The sequence below is a fragment of the Grampus griseus genome, assembly GCF_964374135.1.
Source record: "Grampus griseus genome assembly, chromosome: 3".
Classification (NCBI taxonomy): Eukaryota; Metazoa; Chordata; class Mammalia; order Artiodactyla; family Delphinidae; genus Grampus; species Grampus griseus.
In genome coordinates this window covers 83,396,039-83,405,695 of record NC_139019.1, presented here as the reverse complement: position 1 = coordinate 83,405,695, position 9,657 = coordinate 83,396,039, and the positions used below count along the sequence as shown (strand labels likewise).

The 9,657-nt window shown below is 34.7% G+C and overlaps 1 pseudogene across 1 annotated transcript; it reads right to left on the bottom strand.

The window, feature by feature from the left end:
- Nucleotides 1-126: 126 nt before the first annotated feature.
- LOC309820782 (acyl-protein thioesterase 1-like) lies at nucleotides 127-906 on the bottom strand (annotated as a pseudogene). Its single transcript has one exon. The product of its transcript is annotated as an acyl-protein thioesterase 1-like (transcript).
- Nucleotides 907-9,657: the final 8,751 nt, after the last annotated feature.

Here is a 9,657-nt window from a genome sequence, read left to right as displayed (position 1 = left end):
TCATTTAGTCTGTGTCATTGGTGTGTATTTGCGAAACATTTTAACACTGCGAACATCAGAGGTTTCAAGATCGGGCACAGGAAAAAGCTTATACTCTACGATGATGCTGGTGTGCACTTCTCCACAAGGTCTCTCAGTGACGTCAATCAATGGGAGGTAGGAGTTTATCAATGAACTGCTTGATATCCATCATTTCCTGTTGACATGAACCGTGCATCATGCCTCCAGAGGTTTTGAAGGTTACATTGGCTGGATTTACCAAGGTTTTCAGCCTTTCAGCAGTGGAGAACCAAACACTAGGGGAACTAAAGGATCCAAATCTCCATGGCACTGAAGAATAGAAATGTCTCTATTCACGCCACTGATAAGACCCTGTGGAAAGGAAGCTCGCAGCGGCAGCCAGCAGCTGAGAGCGGTGACGCCGGCCGGCTTCTGCTGTGTGGTCAGTGCCATGTACAGAGATAAAGCTCCTCCTTGAGAAAATCCTCCCAAAATAATTCTGTTAGAAGGAATGCCATTCTTCACCTCTTGCTCTATCAAAGATTTTACACTTTCTGCTGCTTAATTCCAGTTTCATCTTCCTGTGAATCGGGTGAAAGCCCAATAAATGTCAAACCAAGTAGGCATGGCCACGTTCATATTTAATGTTACAGACATAACCGGTCCCGTGTCTCCCAATCCTTGAAGGAAAATCACCGCAGCGGAGGCCTTCCGGACGGCGGGCACGATGGCGGGCAGCGGGGTCGACGTGTTATTGCCACACAGACACCGGCTCGACCCACCGCGCGGCCGAAGCGGAAAGCGGTGCGATCGCCGCATCCCGCCAGCGCACGGGCGCACGCTGAGGCGCGTGCGCGCCCACGCGGCGCCGCACCGCCCTCAGACCCCGCCCTAATTGATTTCTAATCCCATTTATTCCTCAAGTGAGATTAGAAATGTTTAATGCGTTTTAGAACGTCACAACACAAATATCATACTGGGTTTTCGAAATGTACCTTCCATCTTAACGATAAAATTCATATTTTAAAAAATTATAACATTTCCGCAGATTTTGTTAAATCTGAGTCAGCATTCTCTGAACTTTCTGGGGTGGGGGGAGTTGTGCTCCACAGTTTTATCTCCCAAAACCGTATTTCTAATAAGAGAAATCATGTAAAGAAGTATGTGCTGAAAATGTAAATAAACCTAAATTTCAGCACCTCCTGTAAGCATAAGACCATTCACTAAAGGTCTTTTTTGAGAAATGAGACAAAATATTTTTAATGAATTTTGAGCTTGATTTTTAATACTTTCGTTATCATGAAGGTCCTTTTGGTTGTCAGTAGCTGATTTTTGCTCATCTTCCCATTGTAGTCCACTTTTTCTCCTGGTTCCATTGTTCTAACAGTGGCACTGTTACAGTGTTACTACTAGTCTGTTTTGATCAGTGTTAAGAATTTTCTATTTCAACAACTCTATTAGTGAGCACTATACCACGCCCTCAGGGAAACAGAACTTCAGTGAGAGAATACCATTGTGTCTGGGACCCCCTTCTTAAACAGAAAATTAATTAACATATCTATTTGTTAGCTCTACTCAAAGTTGTTCTTAAGACAAATCAGGAGTCTCTGCTTTTTTCAGTGAAATTAAACATATCTACAAGGAATTCTTTTCAAGGTCAAATATTAAATAAAATCCCAGATAGATTTACATATTTAATAAAAACACTGGCTTATGTCATTTTGTGATAAGGGAATGTATCTTCATTAGGGGAAAATTATATAATCATTACTAATAACATTTATTAAACTCAAATACAACATCTTGGTTTTGGCCTTATTTCAACACATTCTAAGAAACGTTTATTTAATAAGCATATCTTAGAACTGAAACAGTAAGATTTTAGAGAAAGTAAACTGCAGCATTTCACAATTTTGCAACATAAAACTCATATTTTATAAGGATGTTTTGAAATTGTTTTAAAAGGTACTTTATAAATGTATAAATTTATATAATTCGGTTCTTTACTATTCTATGTTGGAACTGGAAAAGAAGTTAAAGACAATATTTGTAGTTCACTGCCTTTTTTTTATAGATAAGGAAAAGGAAATCCTGAAAGGTGAATTTAATTAATTTATCCGTTAAAGGTGAATCAATTAATTAATTGGTGAAAGTCACACAATTACAACCACTTACAATTGTTAATACAATTAATTATAATTAACTTAATTACAACAGTCTGTACTGTATAACCCAGTGCAGGATTCTCCCTCTAATAGGAAGTAAAAACTATTACTCAAAGTATATGTGGGGTGATAAGAATAAATTTAATTTACTAAATCCTGTTAATTAAAATTTAGGTACTAAAATTCATTTAAATAATACCTTTCTCAAACAAAACTTTATTTTACTAATGAACAATGATTTTCTTAGTAATTGATGAAAATATTGATATCAGGACTTTAGACAAAATTAAGACTTACATAAGACATTTAGATACATAATAAAATTTGACTGTGGAGTAACTAAGCCTGTGTGCCACAACTACTGAGCCTGCACTCTAGAGCCCGCGAGTCACAACTACTGAAGCCCACGTGCCTAGAGCCCGTGCTCTGCAACAAGAGAAGCCACCACAATGAGAAGCCTGTGCAGCGCAACAAAGAGTAGCCCCCGCTCGCCGCAACTAGAGAAAGCCCATGCACAATGAAGACCCAACGCAGCCAAAAATTTAAAAATAAAAATAAAAAAAAGATCTGAAGGGACAAAAGGCCTTAAGGAGGAAAACAGAAAGGCTTCTGGGAGAAACTGACTGAAGTTCAGATCGTTAGGTATGTAAACCAGAAAAACATACATATCAGACAGTAAATAGGATTGCTGCAAATAGAAGAATTTTGGGCATTCCAATTTAGATCTAGAATTTCGCCATATTCATCTTTTGGTTGTATTATTTAAATATCTTCTGAGTGCACTTTTGAGACTAAAGTATTGAAATGCCAGAAAATATTTAGTATGAAGAATATAAAGCCTTAGTTTTAATTCAGGAAGCATTATCCCAGATACAGGTAATCTGAAAGTTTCTTACATTGAAATTTTTGGGAAGAGTTAATACACATTTCTTGGATATATGGAACCATTAACAGAAAGGAAATAGTCTAATGCCCTTCAAAGGTTTCTGAACTACAACTGGTGGTTATACTGAATGGGGTCTGATCTTTTATAGCTCAAAGACAGCCTGTGATAGGAACAATCTTAGACATATGGTATATTAACATGTGATAGCTAAATTTCTTTCCACCTGAATTTTCTATGTAATTTGTACTATGACACAAGGACCTACTGCATAGCACAGGGAACTCTGCTCAATATCATGTAACAACCTAAATGGGAAAAGAATTTGAAAAATAGATACATGTATATGTATAAGTGAATCACTTTGCTGTACACCTGAAACTATACAACATTGTTAATCAACTATACTCCTATATAAAAATAGTTTAAAAAATAAAGTAACTATGCAACAGTTAAAAAAAAATTTGAACTACATAAGTATACAGAAAATGATGTGCCTTGACTATTACAAAGTATAATGACTCGAGGTTCAGTTTTACACCAAATGTACTTTTAATACTTACAGATTCTAAGATTACATCATAAAATTCCAGGTTTTCATAGTGTTAGGATAGCCAAGTAAAACATAAAATATCAACAGAATGTGATTATAAATTTAGTTTTGGATATTTAATCCTGTACTCAGGGAAAATCAGCATCTAAGTAAATTATTGTTTTAATAATTATTAAACTGCTAACCTCTGAGAGGTGGATAACCACTCGCAGATAGAAGGAATAGCCAAGAAATGTTAGAGGTTCAAGTGCAATGATTGTATTCTAGTGAAAATGAAGGTAACAATACACTAAAATATTTATTTGTTTATTTTCTACTTTGTGTGTTATGTGTGGTTTTTTAATATGTTTTGATAAATGTTTTCTGAAAAATGGAAAAAGCCAAATTTCAGTCATCCTCCTGTTTAGAATTAAAGATGTGTAAATAAAAAATACAAAAACCTATTTAAAAGTTGCCATATTTGGAAGCCTTAAATTTTTTATTTAAATATTTTAAATCTTTCTAATCTTATAGTTTGGGGTCACATATATTTGTGTACATACATACACACACATATATGTTTTATATATATACACACACACAGACTTAATATATACACAAAAATATATAATATAGTTCAATAATTTTTTATCTTCAGATTTAAAGTTATATATCTATCCTAACATCTATTTTTATTACTTGTCTAATATTACCAGTCTTTGCATTTTTAATTTTGTTGGAAAAATGATTAAGTAACTTTTTCAAAGATAAGGTTAGGGACATAGATGAAGACAGAAAAGAATGGAGCAACAGAGGGTGAGACCATGAGATAGAAGGAGAAAAGGTAAGTTTGTTAATAAGCCAAATAAATTTGATTAAATCTTGTAAACAACAGTAGACACCTAGTCCTAGAACTGTTACTAATGTGAATATAGCAAAATACTAGGTGAGACTGTTCTATAAAACAAATCTATTAATTATTTACAATAAACTGTCTACAATGCAAATTTTATTAGGGGTGAGAACCAGTTACTAGGTTCTGAGTGTGTGTGTGTGTACACGCACGTGCGAGCTCGTGAACTGGGAGTGATGGGTGATGAGTAAAATTTATGTGCTACACTTAAAAGGGCCAATTTTCTCTTAGCAGAAAAATGTCTAGGACAAAGTAATCCAAAGTGCAAAATTAGGAATGTCTGTCTACAAATGTAAAAGATCTGGGTCTTGAGGCAAACCAGAAGCACTTGCAAAGGGGTTAGAAAGGGAAGGCAGAAGATGTTGACTTCAGTGCAGATGAGAGGGGTGCTTGATAAGGGGGCCAAATGCTTGGGAGCTTCGACACCACAGGGATGGAGGAGAGGCACAGAGACATGGTGTATTTTGAGGAGACAGGAATAATACTGTTGCCAAGAGCCTGCATCTTCAAAAAGAATCTCATCGGTCAGGAGAGAACTGGAAAGGACTTGCTTGTGAAAATAAACTTAGTACTGAAAATGATTATTTTTCCTACCTTGTCCTTTTTCTTCCCAGGACACTTAGTTAGAATTCAAAACAGCTTCTGAAAGGGGGTGTGCAGTTTATTATTATATACAATAGATTTTTCAAATAATTCCATTTATTTGCCCAAAGTAGAAATGGTCAAAAGGAAAGTTATTTGAGTAATAAGATGGCATGAGAAAAATGGGTAGTCAGCAGCCTGAATTCTTTTATATGGGAAAATCTTTTCAACTGTAAAATAAACGCTTGGTAATGTTGATTGGGCTAACAGGTAAATACTATTTTCACTGAAGGATATCCACATATAATTGTACTAACTGGTGGAAGTAGCACTTCTAACTTACCTTTATTCCTTCAAGGATACATTTCTTTTATTGCTAAGCAGACAGCATCATACGCTGGACAACAGATATTTCTCCTTTTCACAATTCCCATTATAATGATGCTCTACAGAATAGTGGGGTGGCTTTGGAATTTTAAAACAGACCTTAAGTTTTTCCTAATGGATACATTTTACTTCCTAACTAGAAGTCTGATAAGAGACAAACTGCAGTATAAAGAATGAAAAAATATCCTGGCTTTCCATTCCTGGGCTCATGGGAACTATACCAGACCAACTCCTTGTCTCACCCCTGATGGATTAAGAACGTTCTTCTAACCACTTAACTTGTGAGGTAGTTTCATTTTTAGTAATGTGGAAGTTTCACCCAGCAGTAGAAATTGAAAATGGTACTCATATCTATCTTAGAACAGAGTAAATGGACAAGTGATCTAGTCTGAAGTTTATTTTTGTTTACTTTTTATCCTGCCCATTTTACTCTAGTCCAAAATTGTACTCTGTTTGGAGGAGTGTGATGTTTTGAACACCTCAGTACAAGTACCTTATAAGTATTTATTACTGCTTTCAGACAGCAGTGAGCTGAAGTCATCTCCATCAGTGGGGGTAAAAACGTTTTAAAATGCCGTTTATCCAACAGCTTTGCTGCTAAGAGTTACTTTGCTTTTTTGCTGGGTTTACTTGTGTTTATGAAACAAGTTTGAATACTCTAGTGCCAAATAGTTTGGAGGATTTGGAACTCCAAGGAAAAGATGCCCCAACAATGTGTGCAAATTCAAATCTCCGGGGCTGTGTTGGTTCTGACCATCATCTGCTCTGCATTGTCATAGTGAGGGCTTCAGTGGGAATCTAGCCATGAGTGGGAAGCCAGTAGGAACTCCGTGTGTTCTGGGATGACAGGAGAAAATACAGACGTATCTGTGTGAACCTCAAAATTTTCATGGCCGTAGAGCTATCTAATAATGATTATTTTTGGAAAATACTCATATTATACAAATTACTAGGTTTGTCATACTGACCTTTTTCTTTATTTCCCAGCCATTTTGCACATCTTCATGAGTAATAAGCATATTTTTTCATTCTATTATGATGATATATTTATCACATAAATGCTTTGTTCTGTTTTACACCATGAAAAGGGCACATAATTCTCCTTGTTCAGTATATCTAACATCAATACTAATAAATTAACTTTTCTGGACTTTGTAAAAGTTATTTTTTGCCTGTTCTTTCCAATGTATTTCTAATAACTATGGATCCCTATTTACAAGAAGTTCCTAAGAAAACAACTCTAGTTAGCTAATTCTCACAATACTAATAATGTTTACACAGGACTTTATATATAGAATATTAACAATTAGTATTTCATTTTATCCTTAACCCTATGAAATGCATATTAATATCATTAGCCTCATTTTACAGTTGGCTAAAAGGGATTAAATTTCTCAAAGTCACATTGTGAATAATTAGAGGAGCCCAAGTAGAAGAGCCCAAGTTTGAATCCAAGTATTTCACTCCAAACCTTTCATTTTTCCACTTACCAGAGCTATCTTACAGAATTTTCTTAATAATGCTGCATTAACAAAAGCACATCTAGTCTTAATTTCCTCCTTCAATCCTTTAAAATTTGGTCAAATTCAGGTTGGGTCTTCTACTCTTGTTACTCTGCTCATTTCTGCAGTCTCTTCACTGCTTACTTGGTTCCCAAATTGTATCTCCAACTGTCTATCAGACATGCCTAATTGGATATCTCAGAGCCTCCCAAATACTACATGTATAAAATTATCTTTTCTTCCAAGCATATCCCTGTTTCTGTATCCCTATTTTAATAGTCTTGCAATTACTCAGCATGGAACTTTGGGTATTGTTATCCTTAATTTGTCTAATTTATCTCTCACCCTACCCTACCCCACAGCCAAACAATCTCCAAACCCTATCCCTTTTTCTTCTCTTCCTACTTCAGATTTTATTCCCAATCTATTCTTCACACTACAGCCAAAGGAAATCTTAAGGGGCAATCTTTTCTAGGCTTTCCCTTACTTAAAATTCTTGAAAAAAGACTCCTCTTTGGACAAAGGATAAAGTCTTATTTTCTTAGCAGAGCAATTTACCTCTGCAGTTTCAACTCTAATCACTTCCCTTTCTTCCAGCCCCTTATGTACCATAATTGATGTTCTTGCAAAAAGGCGCAAGACAAACCTTCTAAATTTTTATTAGGCATTAATAACATTCATTAAGGATCACCTGAATAATTTTGATCAATATCATGTGCTACTAGTTTAAATAGAAATGTTTCATTTATTTAAAGATTCTAAACTATGTTTTCATTGATATATTCATAGGACTTCAAAAATTCTAAATCAGGGCCTGTATTATTTATCCCAGTTTTACAAATGAGTCTAGGAGAAGTCAGATGACTTCCCCAAGGTCAACATAGGATATGAAAATGGGACTCACATTTAAATCTTCTTAATCAAAGTCTACAACCTCTACCATACCGTACACCATACTGCTTCTGCCCCTGAATCTACCATACAAAGATAAATGAATGACTTTATAATTAACCCCATCCATGTAAAGAGCCCAACTAGAGCATTTACATTTTCATTTTTGTCTGGGTTTCTTCCACTTCATTTGCACCACGTGAACATCATAGCTGTGTTTCTTGTATGCCCCATCCAAGCACTTAAGACACAAGACACACAGTGCAGCACTGTTCACTAAAAGTGTATCTGAAAATAAGCAGACTGTTAGGAATGGTTAAGACAGATAATAATAGAATGATTAAAGGATGGTAGCTCATTCCTGACACTGCATAAGATTAAGTACGCTAATCAGATTTTGGATTTAGAAAACCCGATAAATCCCAAGTAGAACAGGACAAGGTACTCAAACCTTTACTTCATTTGCTTGCCTTTCAAAATACATATTTGCATTTTATCCATGTCTTCTTTAGAGCTGAGGAACTTATGAAGGCTTTAGCCAGGTGAGTCGATTATATATGTTCCTTGTACTTTTTACTTTTTTTTTTTTTTGCCATTTTGAACGAAGTATTCCCTATGTTAATTCTTGCTATCCTAAATTAGTTGCTTAGCAAAGGATAAAAGCAAAGGGATAATTATTTGAATGTTATATATGAAGATAATTTAACAACATATTTCTTTCCAGTCATAAAAAATCTAACAGCTGTTTGTAACTTGCTTTGTTATCAAACAGGATGGATACACCCGCTCCCCCCCAAAAAAATTCTAAATAGTCAGTATGCTTAGGCCTCTTTGATTTATGCTAAGAAAGACATCATATGCACATTTGAATAGCCACCATCCATATCCTAATTTGGTTATTTGAGATAAATTGTACATTTGGAAAGCAAGGAAAATGTTACTGTGAAGCTAGGCTGCTAAACATAATTGAAATTCATTCTGAATTCACTGAGGGTCAGTTTCACTTCAAAGTAGCAGTCCTTGTTTTGAATTCCTATATTCTGCTTTGTTTCATCTACAGCATTAAAGTTACTAATCACCAAAATGATTTTCTCCTCTGGTTTGGTTAGAAGAATTTTTCTTAATTTTATACTTAAATTTTCTATTGTATAAATGTTTATATTTAATTGTTTTAAAATATATTAATTACCCAAAACATTGTGATCTAATCTCAAGAAAGGAGACATTAAGGATTAAAATTTGTTTTGTAACAACAACTGCATCTACTCTTAGATTTTGACCAATTTCATAGGCAAAATATTCTGGCTGATATCTTTTGTGTAAATAATCCCAAATCAAACTTTGCAAAATAATGTATTTGCAACTTCACTGTCAGTTGATCTTTAAATAATATGTTCCAAGATTTTGATGGCAATGTATATTTACAATCAAAGATTCCTCTGTGGATCAAGAAGTTGGCCAGTCCTTCTCACCTTCCTTACTCTCACTCAGAATTTAAGTATTGGTTTTTCATCTCTTTTTCTTCTCCCAGAATTTAAACATTAGTTCTTTCATTCTAGTGTCAGATTACCATAATGTTGACTAAGTGTCCTAAAATTATTTATTTGGAAAGTAAATTAAAAAATAAATCTCTGTTGTCTACTTTTTTAAAAAAGATACTGGATTCCCTGAGTTGCTAGCAATTCATGTTTTTTCTTAAATGTTATGTGAAATCATTTAACTTTTCAAAGAAATCTGTAGTGACCATGTGATAAAATTACAGTCAGGATGTTCATAAAATAGTCTTGGTGTCTTCTCTTCAG